Source organism: Coenobita brevimanus, chromosome 24 (assembly GCF_032717465.1).
Source record: "Coenobita brevimanus isolate Jiangsu-jjx chromosome 24, ASM3271746v2, whole genome shotgun sequence".
In the NCBI taxonomy this organism is placed as follows: domain Eukaryota; kingdom Metazoa; phylum Arthropoda; class Malacostraca; order Decapoda; family Coenobitidae; genus Coenobita; species Coenobita brevimanus.
Window position 1 is genome coordinate 55,710,087 of NC_136977.1, and position 17,858 is coordinate 55,727,944.

Here is a 17,858-nt window from a genome sequence, read left to right on the forward strand (position 1 = left end):
CCTAGGTCACCTGCCAGTGATACTCTCGGACTCTGACAGTGATTAAACAGCAAGAACTTCTCCACTAGACCACACGGGAATTTACAGTGTCGTGCAGTGAAAAAAACAGTGCGTTGTGTTAAGGATTTACAGTTGCGAGTGAAAAGACAATTTTTGAACTAAATTTAACGTAAATAGACTTGTTTGTTTTTGCTTTAGAAAATGGTTAGAAGAGTGGGGAATGTTAAAGTGCAGAGTGCAACACTTAGTAAGTTACAATGGAGCATAAGTTAGACAAGAGTGCGCACTGTGAAGAGAAAGGACTTCTGAGTGCGACTGACTAAGTTCAGTGCAAGACTTCATGAACAGTGTACTGCAAGTGCTTCAGGAAATCCTTCTTACTGTCAGAGTTAGAGGAGGCAGTTATTCATCGAGATGGCCATGGACTTGCTGTAAGTAGGCAGAATGTTTCATACAGTACTTTTTTCCATACTATACTTACCTCAAACACCTCATTTCACTCTTTAATGTCCTTTATTGGTGTGAATAGGGTGTTAGGAGCTATGCATGTGCAGTAGGAAGGTGTTTTTCTGAGTTAGGCTAGGTTAGGGTCCATAAGTACCAGTCCAGGAGCCAGGGACTTGTAAGTGGAGTAGACTGTAGCACCAGTCGAGCAGGGCAGTACTCCCACGGTGGATGGAAAGCTGATGACAGGGAGAGCTGGAGCTCCCGTTTCATCAGCCCTCAGGACTAGGTCCCGACCATCCCCCTTTGCTGAACTTTTTCAGTGTCTCAGTAACACAGAGAGTAGGCCAGCATGCTCTCCAGTATAAGTTTCTCTATCAACACCAAACTACATGCACAGTACACACCACACTTCCTTTTCAAAATTTAAAAAGAAAAAATGGCATCAAATAACATAGCCTCGGAGTCCCCAGGTGGGGGGACCATAAATGCCCCCACCTTCTGCCCCTCTCCCGGTGACGACTCAAGATGCTTGGAACCACTGTCTGACTCTCTTCTTCTTCATTTCTGCAACATTCGTGGCCTTTCCTCTAACTTTCGCTCTGTTGAGCACCACCTCTCCTTCTCTAAACCTCACCTTCTTTTTCTAACTGAGACTCAGCTGTCTGAGGCAACTGACAGCAGACCCTTTTCTGTATCCTCCTACTTTCTCTATACTCATTTCAAAGCCAAAGGTGGCTGTTGTGTATATACACGCAACAACTTATCTTGCTCTTGTGTTCCTGAACTTGATTCTTCCGAATTCTCTACACTCTGGCTTCGGCTTTCCTGTCATTCTCTGACTAAATATATCTGTGCTGTTTACTTATCTCCTAATTCTACTGACTATCAAAAATTCTTTGACTATCTTACTTCTACGATGGAACACATTCTATCCATTTCTCCTTTCTCCGAAATCTCCATTCTAGGAGATTTCAATGTTCACCACCACCTTTGGCTCTCCTCTCCTTTCACTGATCCACCTGGTGAACAAGCCTACACCTTTTCTATCCTTAATGACCTAGAGCAGCTCGTACAGCACCCTACCCGTATCCCTGATCGCCTTGGAGAGAGTTCCAACATACTTGACCTCTTCCTTACAACTAATCCTTCTGCTTACACTGTTAATCTTTTCTCTCCGTTGGGCTCCTCCGTTCACAACCTTATCACCTTAACCTGTCCTATCGCTCCAGTACGGCCTGCAGACCCTCCAAAGAAACGTCGTCTGTGGCACTTTGGAGCTGCGGACTGGGAGGCCCTCAGGCAGTACTTCTTTGATTTTCCCTGGAATGATTATTGCTTCCATAGCCAGGAGCCATCTGGGTGTGCCTTGCGCATTACAGAGGTTATTCTTTCGGGCATGGAAGCATACATTCCTTTCTCATATCCTTTGACTAATTCACAAAAGCCTTGGTTTAATCACACTTGTTCTAATGGTGTCCGCAACAAGGAGAGGGCCTATAAAAGGTACCAGAGCCAACCCACCCCTGAATCACATCTTTTATACGTTTCTACCCGGAATCGTGCTAAGTCTGTTCTTTGCTCTGCTAAAAATAATTTCATCCGTACTAAGTGCTCTCAACTCTCTAACTCGAATTCTTCCTGCTCCTTCTGGCACCTTGCCAAAAACCTTTCTAACAACTTTACCTCATCATCCTTCCCTCCTCTTTTCTACTCTGATGGCTTTGTAGCTATTTCTTCTACTGATAAAGCAGATCTCTTCGCTCAGACTTTCTCCTCCAATTCCACCTTAGACGATTCCGGTGCATAAATCTTTAATTTCCAAACTGCCCTCTTACGGTTTCTATCCTTCCATCTGTGCCTTCATCTCTAGCTTCCTTTCTGGTCGTTCTATAGCCTCTGTTGTAGACGGCCATCGTTCTCCTCCTAGATCTATTAACAGTGGTGTTCCTCAGGGCTCTGTCCTATCACCAACTCTCTTCCTTTTATTCATCAATGACCTTCTAAGCTGTACACCTAACCCTATCCACTCATACGCTGATGACTCCACCCTTCACCTTTTCATTCGATTCCCACAACGTCCATCTCAGCAGTTACTTCAACAAACAAGGGATGAGGCTATGGCACACCTAATGTCTGACTTGGCTCATATCTCTAACTGGGGTAAAAATAATCTTGTTGTTTTTTAATATATCAAAGACTCAGTTTTTGCACCTATCAACCCGACAAAATCTTCCACAGGTATACCCACTAATGTTTGATAATATTCAGCTTAATCCTGCATCATCCTTGAACATGCTTGGGATTTCATTTACTCGGGACTTGTCTTGGAAAGATCATATTACATCTCTTGTAAAATCTGCTTCCAAGAGATTGGGTGTGCTAAGCCAACTCCGTTCCTTCTTTACCCCCGCACAATTGTTGACTCTATACAGGGGTTTTATCCGCCCCTGTGTAGAGTACAACTCTCATGTGTGAGGAGGCTCCCCACATACAGCTCTTCTCAATAGGGTGGAGTCAAAGGCTTTTTGTCTCATTAACTCTCCTCCTCTTACTGACTCCCTTCAACCTTTGTCTCTTCGCCGCACTGTTGCATCTTTATCTCTTTTCTATCGCTACTTCAATGGTCACTGTTCCTCTGAACTGTTTGCATGCATTCCCCCACCCCTATGACGGGCGCGTAGCACCCGTCTAGCAGCAAACTCTCATCCCTTTTCTGTCCAACTCTCTAATGCAAGAGTTAACCGTTACTCACAGTCCTTCATTTATGCAACAGGTCAACTCTGGAACTGTCTCCCTCTGTCTGTATTTCCTACTTCCTATGATCTCCAGTTTTTCAAACGCAGTGTGTCCAGGCATCTGGAAATGATCGGATCTTGAATTTGGCTCTCTCTTATATTTTGTTTTTCTCTTGGAAGGAATAGTTTTGCAGGCTCGTTGCCTTTGGTTCCTTCTTCCTCAAAAAAAAAAAAAAAAAAAAAAAAAGTAACCAGAATGTTGAATATTGTATGAACCTACCTCAAAAACCTCATTTTATGCTTCTTTTGCATTTACTTCAGTCTTTTTTGTGTCTTATTGGTGTGATTTGGGTCTTAAATAGGTGCTATGCATGTCCAGAGGGAGTTATATAGGTGTTTCTCTGAGTTAGGGTCCATAAGTACAAGTCCATAAGCTGGGGCCCAATATCCGGACAGGACCACTATCCGGACCTGCCTATGGCTCTATTACGTTGGATATTGGAGGGATTACTTACATATATAATATATATATATATATATATATATATATATATATATATATACATATATATATATACATATATATATATACATATATATATATACATATATATATCTACATATATATATATATATATATATATATATATATCTTTCCCATCTATCTATCTATCTATTGCCAGACGCCTTAATCCTGTACAGGGTGGCCACAAACAAATCGCCTCCACGTCGCCCTGTCCCCCGCCATTTCACTGCCTTGCTCCCAACTCACACCCCCCCCTCATATATATATATATATATATATATAAACACACACCAAGGGAAGTGGGGAATGGGGGAGGAAATGGGCTCCACCTGCCTCTACCCCAGTTCCCAACCTTCCCCCATCCTCCTACCCAACCCCCCTCACCCCACCTGTCATTCTTAACTGGCAGTTACATCTCAAACTGACCTCATACTTTAACCCTTTCAGGTCTCATGGCCACCATAGTGGCTTTCTCGGTAGGGGTCTCCTAGCCATTCCCGTGGCAGCATATTTAGGCATGAATGAAAACTGTTGTGTGAGGCTGGTGAATGAAGTAAGGATACGAGCCGCTCCCCAGACCCTTCTGTTTCTACCAGGCTATGTGCAGATCGCAATATTTTAGTTTACAAAGTCTAGGAAGAGCTAATCATGGTGGGGGTTGGGTAGGATGTATTGGTTTTATTATACTGTTGATCTGGCAATATTTTTTACTATTTTGGTATCAGACAGTTCACTTAGCAAAAGAATATTGTCTGGAATATATTTTTTACTGCTCTGGAGGATACATAGCACACCCCCCAATTGGCCCCTCTCTCACCTCCCTCCTCCCTTTCATATCCCCCTTCCTCCCACCGATCCCTCACCCCTCTGCCTCCCACCCTTCCACCCTCCACTCTCCCTCCAATCCCCCACCTCCTACTTCCTCCACCCTCCTACCTCCCACCAATCCCCCACCCCTCTACCTCCCACCCTCCACCCTCCACTTTCCCTCCAATCCACCACCCCCTGCCTCCCACCTACGAACATAGCTGCCGCGTCACAGGCAAGCAAGAAATTTCCGCGTTGTATGTCTCGATATTTATTCATTTCCTGGGTGTTAGAGTGTCTGATTGAAGGAAAATAAATACAGATTTATGATTTTAGGTTTCTAAGGTTGTTTCTGTAGCCTTTTATACACATACCATGCATTTATTAGTTACCAGGCGGACATACACATGCAGCAAGTGTTGCCTTTTTCATTGACAAATGATTGTTAGTGTCTTCTTACTTTTTTCTGATTTATATTTCATGAGTTTCTCACAGTTCCTGGTTATACTTATAACACTGTCAATTTTGAGAAATAATAAATATTTGATCACTGTCTCTACTGATGCCTGTTAGTACACAGGATGATATAGTTAGCAACAATAAAATAAACATACGTACTGTACATACAAAAGGCAAGCTCGTAGGCTTACCCCCATGTCCTCACCCCCACAGCCTTGGACAGTACTAGGCAAAATAAGAGCAAAGTAAAATAAATTAGTCAGTAGTAACCAGTAAGTAAGTGATAGTTTTATATGGACCTCGTAACTGTTTAGTTTGTTGTTTGTAAAGAAAACATCTCAAGAATCATTCACAAATCATGTGAGATATAATGTACATAAATTAGTGCACCGTTTATTATGGAAAAACATGGAAACAAACAATGCAATCATGTTGCCTATGCACCAAGAAATCACCTACCCACTGAGATGGCAATACTCACCACGCTACCACACACCACCTGTTACGCAACTTCTCATTACTTTTGCAGCACTTGTATGATAACTAAAGCTCTAATGTTTTATAGGCAGATGTGCATTACTTCCTTGTGCATGAATATGATATTTTTTTCTTTATTTGCACACTCTGACTTTTTTTTTTTTAAATGCATCTGTCAAACATGACCTTGGGACCTATTTGAGACCTGAAAGGGTTAAACTCATGCTCACACTACTATTACACAAACACAAAAAACCAGGATATGTAACAAGGATACTGTATACTATAATTATCAACAAGCTGTAGCAAGAAATTAATGCATTTTAATACTGAGAATAAAACAAGAGGGTAAACAACGGCCACCCCAAGCTTCATGCACTGGGCTCGCTCTTTATTTTGCACACACACGCACACACACAAATACACACAGCTCGCCAACAGGACGGAGCTCTCGTGTATCTAGGGGAAATAATCGTTGAATCAGCGGCGAAAAGGAGCCCTACCTATTGTGATTATGTGAACGAATACGTGAGTGATCCCACTTGATATTAGGGGGGGGGGGGGAATTAAAATAAAAAATAAAAAAATAAAAAATTTCGGTCAAACAAGAGTTCAAAACACAGTGGATGTGGAAAGTTTTCATAGGTTGCATCATGGCGGAAAGAGTCAGTTCACTGTTTAAATCTGATGGTTGTGAATTTGCAGGCTTCTCAGATGAGGATAAGGGTAAAGGAAGTATTAAACTGAATCAAACAAGAGTAGCAGGAGAGGAGAAAATGGCAGAGAGGAATGTCCAGGAGTTAAAAAAGGTGTGGTTAATAATTAGAGAGCTGCAGGAACGGACCTTAGAATATGAAAAAGAGATTACTGTAAGATACTTCAGACCAAGTTGGATAACATCTGCATATGCAGTGCTGAACAAGAAAGGCCTCAAATGAAATAAAACAGCTCAAGAGGGAAAATAAGAGGTTGGAAGAAGAGAGGGAGAGGAGGAAAAGAAAACCAGATGAGCACGAATCAAAATCATGAATGCATGATGAACATATTAAGGAAATCAAGGAACAACACAAGGGGTGGAAGAAAATTCAATAGGAAGGAAATATAAATTTGAAAGAGATTATAGAACAACACAGGAAGGAAAAGGTGGAAAAGGAAGTGGTTAGGGTACTAACAAGTAGAAAATCTTTAGTCAGAGATGTAGCAGACAAGAAAAAATGCGCAATAATTTCAGGATTAAAAGGAAAATGTATGAAAGTAAGATCACACAGCGAAAGAGAACTAAGTAAGGCTAAAGAGATAATATCCGTAGTTATGGAGAGTAACAACGAAGCTCAAGAAGAGACTGAAGAAGTGTTTAGGCTAGGAACGTATGAGGAAGGAGGGGCGAGGCCACTTAAAGTTTTAGTCCTTCAGGTAATGGTAAACGAAATTATCAAAAGAACATGGAAATTATCAGAAAAGGAGGAGTTCAAGAATGTTTGGGTAAGGAGAGATGCAAATGAAGAAGAAAGAACTAAGATAAAAGAACTAGTAAAGGAAGCACAGGCAAAAAACGAACAGAGAACAGAGGAAGAGAAGACAGTGTTCTATTGGACAGTTATGGATTAGAAATTAAGGAAGTGGTACCAACAGAGAGAGGGAGAGAAGAGGGAATAAAGAACAATGAAAAATTTGGAAAGTGACATATACTAATGTTGATGGTTTAATATCTACAAGGTTAAAAATCAACGATTACTTGAGGGTACATCAACCAGATATTATGTGCTTTGTAGAGACCAAGTTAAGAGAGGATAATGATATCCATAAGGGAGATGGTAAATACAAACTGTGGAGAAGAGACAGAAAAGAAAAAAACGGGAGGAGGAGTGCTGATAGAAATGAAGAACAACATCAGTGTGGAAAATGTGGAACTGGGAGAGGGTAAGGCTGAAGCGATAAATATGAAACTAGAAACTGGAGAGATTGACAAGAGAGACATCGCAGTGGTATATGTTCTCCTTAAGACAAGGACATGGAATAATGATGAATATCAGGAGATGTTGTCAGACATGGTTAGTTATCTACAGAAAGTGATTGAGGAAAGAAACAACATAATTCTAATGGGTGATTTTAATTGTAAAGAAGTGAACTGGGAGGAATGGGACTCAGGAGGGAGTGAAGATTCGTGGGGCACTATACTGTTATATATAGCAATGAAGAATGTAATGACCCAATGGGTCAAAGAAGAGACAAGATTCAGAGGTGATGACACGCCAGCAAGACTACATTCACTGCTAACCAAAGAACCTGACATAATTGAATCTTTGAAATATCTGTGTCCTACAGAAAAAAGTGATCTGAGTTTCAGATGATAAAAGGGAACGTTGTGCCAAGAGATGAGCTTTATAGGCAAGGAAGACACAACTTTAGGAAAGTGAACTTTACAGGATTAAGGAAACTATTTGAAAATGCGGACTGGAGAAAATTCAGAGAAACAAAAGAGATACAGAGAAAGTCGGATATCTTTCTAGATCTCTATCAGTGTTGTAGTCAAGACCAGGCACCTCGAGACCAAGACCAGAGCCTCCGAGACCAAGACCAAGACCAGAGCCTCCGAGACCAAGACCAAGACCAGAGTCTCCGAGACCAAGACCAAGACCAGAGCCTCCGAGACCAAGACCAAGACCAGACCCTCCGAGACTAAGACCAAGACCAGACCCTCTGAGACCAAGACCAAGAATTTATGTGTCTGCTGAATGAATGAAAAGTAGCTGCAGCCTGCAGGTGCTGCACTACTGGTCAGTTTTCATGGGCCCCACGGCCCCTCGAGTGAGTGCACTACCCAGCAGTACCCCAATCCCCCAGTTTCAGATTATATATCAATGCGACTCAAAACTTTTTAAACAAATTTATGTTGATTATTGTACATGAATTGAATGAGGTCATGGAGTTTCTGAGAAGACAATTACTAAGAAGAATGAAAAAGAGAAGAGGGCAATGAGGATAATTCCCGGGGCCAAAACTCAAGAGTATGGAGGGACCAGGGCCCACACCAGGACTGTGACAATTCTGTTTCTTTTTCTGGTCCATGTCAAACATCTTCCAGGCACCCCAGGGCGCGGTTATCTAATATACTATAGTAGTAGCTGTGTGTGTGTGTGTGTGTGTGTGTGTGTGTGTGTGTGTGTGTGTGTATTTTGGGCAGCCGAACTTACACATTCAAATCGCACCAAAACTGGCACAGAAATCGCAAAATATTAGCTGATGTGAAAAAACTTGGTCCTATCACGATTGAAAAACTTTTACTATATTTAATGAGCGATCACATTTTGACCCCCAAAAGCTGCTCCTGGCGCCCGGGATCTACGTAGAATTTTTTGCCCACAGGTACAACTAAAGTATTTCGGACTTGTGTTCGGACAACTTGGGTTCCATTCCCGAAGCCGCAAATAACACGATCAATTGGTTAGCTGCAAAAAATCCAAGTGACAACGTTACACTACAACAGCGTATAAACATGAGAGCCCTCCGCAGAAGCATGTGCGAGGGGCCCGAAGGGCCCATGAGCACTTGTAGCTCTCTATGGCCCTGCACACCAATGTTATGGCTTTTGAAAGTTTTTTAAGTTTTAAACTTCTGAAAGTACGGTTTTGAAGTTATAAGGTATGGTGTTGCATGATTTGTCAGTGTCATCGTACTACCACGTTGAGTACACCGCTTCCCGTCCGATCAGCGAAGTTAAGCAACGTTGGGTCTGGTTAGTACTTGGATGGGTGACCGCCTGGGAACACCAGACGCTGTTGGCATCCCTACGTGTCAAGTGGGGTTGGTGAAGGATTAGTGCCCCTCCCTGTAAAACAATTAACTCAAAGCCATTGGCCACCACGTCTGGGATACATGGCGTCTGGCAATGAATGAATGAAAAATGAATCGTACTTATGGATAGCTGTATCTTACTCATGCGAAAGCTGGTTTTCGGAAGACTAATTTTTGCACTTCTCTCTCAGCTTTACCCGTGCCCAAACATTCCATTAACAACATATTCATCTTTCGTTTCCTGTGAACAGTCGAGGGGGACTACCTATTTTTCAGGATAATTACACAAGACACTGGAGGGGCTTCGCGATACAGAGGTTGGAAGCAAAAAATTTTCATAAATATAAAATACAGTTATTTTACTTCCATAAGTGCTCCAAATACTTCTTACAGTCGTACCCACTATTTGTTTAAGAGAACAGTTTTCACTAACTTTCCTTTTTGAAAGCAGCCCTCATTCGAGTCTGCTCACTGCCCTTCCTGCTACTACAGATGATTTATCGGCCCCCAGGTGGCCCCCCCACTTCAGTGGGGCTAAAAACGCCACTGGGCCACATGGCCATGGCCTCCCGTTCATAGGTGAGTAAATTGTATGAAATGCGAGGGTGGCTGTGAAACTATTCTATCTATTCTATTGCCAGACGTCTCAATCCCGTTTGGGGTGGCCACAAACAAATCGCCTCCAAGTCGCCCTGTCCCCCGCCATTTCACTGCCCTGCTCCCAACTCACACACCCCTCTCTCATATACCTCTCCACCCCATCCCTCCGTCTCATCCTCGGCCTCCCCCTCCCTCTTCCCCCCTCCACCTCACTCACATACACTCTCTTCATCAGTCTTTCACCCTCCATCCTCTCCACATGGCCAAACCACCTCAGTGTGTTCCTCATAACGCTTCCTATCACATCCACATCCACACCACAATGCTCCTTTATATCCTCATTCGTCAGCCTGTCTCTCCACGTGACTCCACAGGCTCCTCTTAAATAACTCATTTCCACTGCTCTCACTCTTGACTTGTGTCCTTCCAACAACATCCAAGCTTCACTTCCGTACGTTAGAGTTGGTATCACAATACTGTCATGTAGTAACTTTTTCACTTCCATGCTCACTTCCCTGTTTCTTATCACTGCTTTCAAAGAACCAGCAACCTTTCTTCCCTGCTGTACCCTTTCAACCACTTCACCCTCCAAACCTCCATCCTTACTCATCACACTACCCAATTACTTAAACGTACTCACATTTTCCAATTCCTCACCATCCAACCTCACTGTACATTCACTGACTTCACCTCTCTCACAGACCATCACTTTACTCTTCCCTACATTCACCTTTAGATTCCGTTTCTTACACACTCTCCCAAACTCATCCACCAAGCCTTGCAGCTCCCCTTCGTCTTCACTCAACAACACAGTATCATCTGCAAACAACAGTACAGGGAGTTTCCAAACACTATCCTCTCTCACCAGGGCCACTCCAACATCCACTACCCTACTTGTACCTCTTTTATTACCCCATCCATATACAGATTGAACAACCATGGAGACATGACACATCCCTGTTTCAACCCAATATTCAAAGAGAAAAATTCACTTGGTTCACCATCCACACGCACTGCAGCCTTCGCACCATTGTACCTACTCTTCACAGCATTCAACAACTTCCCATCTACTCCACATATTCTTAACACTTTCCACAATCCTTGTCTATCCGCCCTGTCATATGCTTTCTCCAAATCCATGAAAGCGCATACAACTTCTTTCCCTTCTCTAGAAACTTTTCCACTAAAGATCTAAGAATGAATATCTGATCTACACAACCTCTTCCCTTCCTAAAGCCTCCCTGTTCTTCTCCACCTAATTTCTCTGTTCTTTCTCTAACTCTGTCAATAAGTATCCTACCATACACTTTTCCTATTATACTAAGAAGACAAATGCCCCTATGATTACCACACACTTCTTTTTCCCCTTTTCCTTTGTACAAGGGAATAATTATACCTGACTTCCAATCCTCCGGGACTCTACCTTCCTCCCAGGCCAATCTGCACATCTTCCACATCTATTCTACTACTATCTCTCCCCCATGCTTCAGCATTTCACCACACACTCCATCAATTCCTGGGGCTTTCCCCGATTTAACTTTCTTCATTGCTTCCACAACTTCTATCCTACTGATTTCTTCCTGTCTTCTCACCTCCCTCCTTCTCCCAGCCATTCCCCAGCCACTTATACTCGCATTACTTCCATCCTCTATGTTCAACAATTCCTTAAAGTGTTCTCTCCATCTCTTCACTTTTTCTCCCTTCTCCACTAGTAATCTACCATTTTTATCTTTCACTCCCCTGCTAACTTCACTTCCACCTGTCATACTCTTTTCACCTCTTTCCAGAACATTTTCTTACAGTCCCTCCACTTTACACTCAAATTCCTTCCAAATTCCTCATCCACTCTCTTCTTACTCTCTGTTACTTATCTTTTCACCTCTCTCTCTCTTTCTACATATAACTCTCTCTTCCGCCTCTCAACTTCTTCCATGCCCCTATTTCTCATCCATTCATTGTATGCTTTCTTCTTTTGTGCCACAGCCTGTTTCACCTCTTCAGTCCACCACGCTGTTCCTTGCACCCCCCTCCGTCTTCTCTTCCTTCCACACACCACATCACATGCTGCACATATTTCTTCTGTAAATATCCTACACACACCTTCCACGTCTCCCATCTGCTCCAATTCATATTTGCCCAATTGTTCCTCCACTTCTCTCTTATACTCTGCCTTTTTCTCATCTTCTTGTAACCTTTCCACTCTCCTTGCAACTACTCCTTCCTCTCGTCTTTCCCTTCTTCTATTCCTCCATCTTACTTGAATCCTAATTCTGGCCACCACCAAGTAGTGGTCAGAAAGTCCACTCCCCCAACCTCTATAAACTCTTGCATCCATTACACATCTTCACATCCTTTCATCCACACACACATAAACAATCATTGCCTTCCTTTCATTCAGTTCACCACTCACCCTTCTCATCACTCGCCATGTATACCTGTGGATCATTTTATGCCTGAAGAGGGTATTGGCTATCACCAACCCCCTCCCAGCACATGTCCACTAACGCACTTCCATTCTCATCTATCTCAGCAGGCACACCCCACTCACCAACTATTCCATCCACCTTCACATTCCCAACTTTACCATTAATATCACCAATCAAAAACACTCTCTCATTCCTTCCAAGCTTTTCCATGCACACTTCTACATTTGTCCAGAACTCTTCTCTCACCCTTCTAGTACGATCTTGTGTTGGCGCATACACACACACAATCGCTCACATTTGTATTCCAACTTTCAACTTTACCCACACAATCCTTGACCCAACTGAACACTAGGAAATATTCTGATTTCTTCTAAAAGGGTCACAGAAGTCACTGCATGCCTCCGTGATAGCCATTTGGAAGCTCTCAAGGGTCATAACTCGAAAGGTTGGAAGCCACTGATGTCTGACTTGGCCCCCATCGCTCCAAAATCCTGGCTACTCCCTGTAAGGGTAAAATATTTCTGGTTTCACTGTTTCATTGGTATGAAGAAACAAACATAGGAAAACAGAAATTTTTGTGATTACGTTTTCTGAGCGAACTAGCTAAACCTGTGGTGTACGTGTACAAAGGGTGCGGGATTTGCATACACTATACACATATAAGAAGTACACAGAGGTGAACAGAGCTGTAAACATGCGTGCGTGTAAACGGATATTATCACTGCGAGAATGGCCACATCAGGCATGCTCTCTCGAATCGCACACACTCTATCGGCACTCGCATGGCTTAGCTCATGCATCATCACCGTAGTGCTGGCCAGGCAGTATCTATAGACAGTACAATGCTGTATGGCACGCTGTGAATTGAATCAACCATGAGTTTTCTCTGTGTATGATCATAAATTCCGACCTTCCCCATGCCACGATGTACTTTGTAATGCTGGTCTCGACCTGGTCTCAAGCCAAAACTCCATGACCAGAAGCTTCGAGAAGAAGATCAAGACCAAGACCATGTCAAGCGAGACCAAGATCAAGACCAAGACCACGTCAAGCAAGACCAAGATCAAGACCAAGACCACATCAAACTGGTCTCGAGACCTTCAACACTGATCTCCATAATTCGGGAGTGGAAAAACAAGTTCCAAGAGTAAGTGGGAAAGAAAACAGGAAGAAGGATTGGTTTAACCGAAGGTGTATGAGCAAATAAAGAGAGGGACATGGCATGGAATAACTGGAGAAAGAGAGGTAATGATAGAACAAAGGAGGAATACAGAAGAATTAAAAATGAATATACAGTACACAATATGTAGAGAGGAAGAAAAGAACTTTGAAAGAAGAATAAATGACAATTATCGGATCTTGAATTTGACTCTCTCTTGTATTTTGTTATGCTCTTGGAAGGAACAGTTATTGTGGGCTCATGGCCTATGGTTCCTTCTTCTTAGCAAAAAAAAAAAAAAAAAAAAAAAAAGTATGGAAGAACCCAAATTGTTTTATAGATTTGTTAATGGCAAATTGAAACAAAACGAAGGAATCACCAAACTGAAAATAGAAGATGTCTATAAAGATGCGGAAATGCAAGCTGAAATAATGAACAAATGTTTCCAATCGGTTTTCAGTAACGAAAGGGATTTTGTGAAGGGGGAGGGAGTGACTGGAAATATAGTGATAGAAGATATAAAAGTGGAGGTGCAGGAAGTGTATAAATTACTGGAAACTCAAGATGTAAGGAAAGCCCCAGGACCGGATGGAATCTCTACTTGGGTACTGAAAGAATGTATAGAACAACTGGCAGATAAGATTCACAGTTCAATTAGGGAGGAAACAAGGAAGAACCCCTGAATTATAGACCAGTGTCCCTAACCAGAATAGTCGCAAAACTGTGCGAGAGAATTCTGAAAGACAGATGGATAAAATATCTGCAGGAGATGAACATTTTGGTTGAAAGTCAGTTTGGATTCAGAAGTGGAAGGTCATGTGTTTCCAACTTGTTGAGCTTTTACCCAAGAGCGATTGATGTGCTACTGGAGAGAAACAGCTGGGTGAATTGTGTGTATTCAGATTTGGAGAAAGCCTTTGACAAGGTACTTCACCAGTGACTAATGTGGAAATTGGAGCACACAGGACTGAAAGGAAACCTCCTGGAGTGGATAAGAGACTTCTTCAGAGACAGACAAATGAGGACAGTAATAAAGGACAAGATGTCTCGATGAAGGAATGTAACAAGTGGAGTCCCACAGGGCTTGGTGTTAGCGCCAGTAATGTTCCTGATTTATGTAAACGATATGCTAGATGGAATGAACAGTTACGCAAGAGTGTTTGCTGATGATGCTACGATCTTGAGGAGGTTAGAAGTTGAGGAAGACCATAAAATGCTACAGGAAAACCTTGATAGGAGTCATGACTGGAGCCAGATGTGGGAAATGAAATTCAACGTAAAAAAATGTAAAATACAGTAATCACTCCAATATCCGGATCAATAGAGCCATCAGTAGGTTCGGATATTGGTTTTGTCCGGATATTGGGCCCCAGCTTATGGACTTGTACTTACGGACCCTAACACAGAGAAACACCTATACAACTCCCTCCGGACATGCATAGCACCTATTTAACACCCAAATCACACCAATAAGGCACATAAATGACTGAAATAAATGCAATACACACATAAAATGTGGGTTTAGAAGTATGTTCATACATTAATAAACATTCTGGTACTTATGGACTCTAACCGAACCTAACCTAACCGAACTCTGAAAAACACATTCCTACTGCACATGCATGAGGTAAGTTTAGTATGGAAAGAAGTACAGTATGACACTTTCTGGTAAGTATAGTATGGGAAAAAATACAATATGAAACATTCTGGTAAATATAGTATGGAAAATAGTACAACATGAAACATTTTGGCTACTTACAGCAAGTCCCTGGCCACCTCGATGAATAACCGCCTCCTCTCGGACTCTGACAGTAAGAACGATTTCCTGAAGCACTTGCACTACACTCTTCCTGAAGTCTTGCACTGAACTTAGTCACTAACACACAGAAGTCCGTTCTTTTCACAGTGTTCACTTTAGTCCAAATAATGTTCCATTAAATTTAAGTGTTGCACATTAACTTTTCCCAAGCCATGGCGAAGAGCGTAGGTCTTGTCGCGGTGAGAGACAGGCGGGAAGTGGGGAGGATGCAGCGGCGCTCTATCGGACGTCGGAGGAATGACGAACCAAAACAATGCTCTCACGCGGCGCGCGCGGCAAGTTCAAATTACGGACGGCAAAAAATCGATTTTTTTTTCCAATTTTTTTGGATTTTCGGACCATTTTGGGAATGTTTGATCCCAGGACGATAAGGTTCGGTTAGTGGGGATGTTCGGTTATTGGGCGTCCGGATATTAGAGGGATTACTGTACTGGAAATGCGTAAAAGTACGACGAGGCTATCACTGAATTACATGATGGGTAATGAACCAATCACAAAAGCAAGAGAAGAGAAAGATTTGGGAGTGCTGGTCCAGGATAGTTTGTCAATGGAAAAACACATTAACAAGATAGTTAGAGAGACGTACAATCTCTTGACTAACATAAGAGTGGCATTCCATTACATGGATGAGGAGATGATAAAATTATTGATAGTGGCCATGATCTGCCACAGGATGAAATATACAGCAGCAGTGTGGTCCCCACACAAAAAAAGGATATGAACAAGATCGAGAGAATACAAAGAACAGCAATCAAGATTGCCCCCAGCCTGGCAGATCTGTCATACGGAGAGAGGTTGGAAAAACTGGATCTGCCTTCCCTAGAAGAAAGAAGAGAGAGGGACGACATGATTTCGGTGTTCAGGGCCATGATGGGAGTAGATATAGTTGACAGAAATGATCTGTTTGCATGGGATGAGAGACTAACAAGAGGACACGCAATGAAACTGAAAAAGCCATGTTGCTTGAAGGATATCAAGAAATATAGTTTTCCATATAGATGCACAGATCTGTGGAATAGCCTGGACAGAGAGATGGTCCAGTCTAAAAACTTAAACGAGTTCAAAGCAAAAACTGACCTACTGAGAAAAAGATATGGGACCCCAGAAGCATTGCTGATTTCCTGTATATCACAAATAGGTAAACAGACACACACACACAAGTAGACCAATATGCAGTAATACCTTGATATACGATACCCCATCTTAACAATGGGGGTAGAAATTGCACCATACCCCTCCTAATGATGGCTAAATCCAGGTTTAATGATGGGTTTTGATTTTTCTTAATGATTTTGATGATACTTTAGACTAAAATTGTGTTTAGGTTGATTTATAAACTGCTCTTAGACTTCAATTAATGTGTTATAGCCACAGGTGGGGTGAACATTGTCATTTTGGGGTACTGTTTACTAAGCTTGATTTTTCCAGACTTATATTTGACAATATTCAGATTATGTTTGTTGGTTTAGGTGAGTTATTTTCAGCTGTTAGGCCATTTCGATTGCCTTTAAACCTGTTTTCGGGCTCATCTGGGTGGGTTTTGGACTTGGTTCGGAGGGAAACCCAAGGCTAGTAAACAGTCCACATTGAAATTCATGTTAAAAGTACCCCTATATATGATACCCCGCCTAACGATGGGGTTTTACCTAATCAATTAGATCGTTAAACTGGGGTATGCCTGTATTTAATATTCAAGGAATCCTTGGGTCACGGTAAACAACCTGATATTTGGAAGAAAACAAACGTTGTTCCCCTATTCAAGAAAGGGAATAGAAAAATCCACTCAACTACTGACCAGTATCTCTAGCCAGTGTTGTAAGTAAGATACTAGAAATGCTGATAAGAATAGTTTGGGTAAACCATCTAGAACAACACAATATGATAACAGAAAGGCAGTTTGGTTTTAGAAAGGGAAAATCAAGTGTTACTAATCTATTAACCCCTTAACCGCGGGGCGTCACTTTCGTGACGCTTGGGAGCAAGGGATCATACCGCGGGGCGTCGCTTTTGTGATTCTGTGTTATTTTGAATTCACCCGGGCTTCCAAGTGGTAGCTTGTATCATCTATCAGTACTGCCAATGTCCAACACTAGTCAGCACTCCTAATCTCATGTGTACTCCCATCCATTGTTGACAATTTAGCCATTTCTCCCCGTTCTTGACTCCCCTCCCTACCCCCCCTCCATTACCCTATCCTCTCGCCTGCCCGGCTGTGCTACGCTAAGTAAATCTTCCCTGGAATTTTTCACTGATTTCATCCATTGAAATAAGCCCTATGTCCTATTCTTATACCAAATAATATATACAAGAAAGAAATAAGGTAAGTGAGAGTGCCATACACCTGGATTTGGCTAATTATCACCTGACAACACCTCACGTGCACTCGTTCGCTAATTTTCGCTGTTTTTTTCCCCTTGAAATATGCCGTATAATCTATTTTCGTAATAAATATACATGTAAGGAGGGAAGGGAGAAGCCTAAGTGATATTTACATTCACCTGGAACTACATAATTTATAATGTATTGTCTAGATTTCCTGCCAATCATATCAGTGCTAGACAAAGCTGTTTCAAGATTAACATTGGTAGCTCTGAATATATATCTCCTA

At 42.2% G+C, this 17,858-nt stretch overlaps 1 protein-coding gene and 1 pseudogene across 1 annotated transcript in view; one reads left to right on the plus strand and one right to left on the minus strand.

Annotated features, from left to right (window-relative positions):
- Window positions 1-17,858, minus strand: part of Synj (synaptojanin) — a 265,110-nt gene that overhangs the window by 162,287 nt on the left and 84,965 nt on the right. The gene's annotated exons all lie outside the window — the stretch shown is intronic.
- LOC145393578 (5S ribosomal RNA) lies at window positions 9,119-9,236 on the plus strand (annotated as a pseudogene).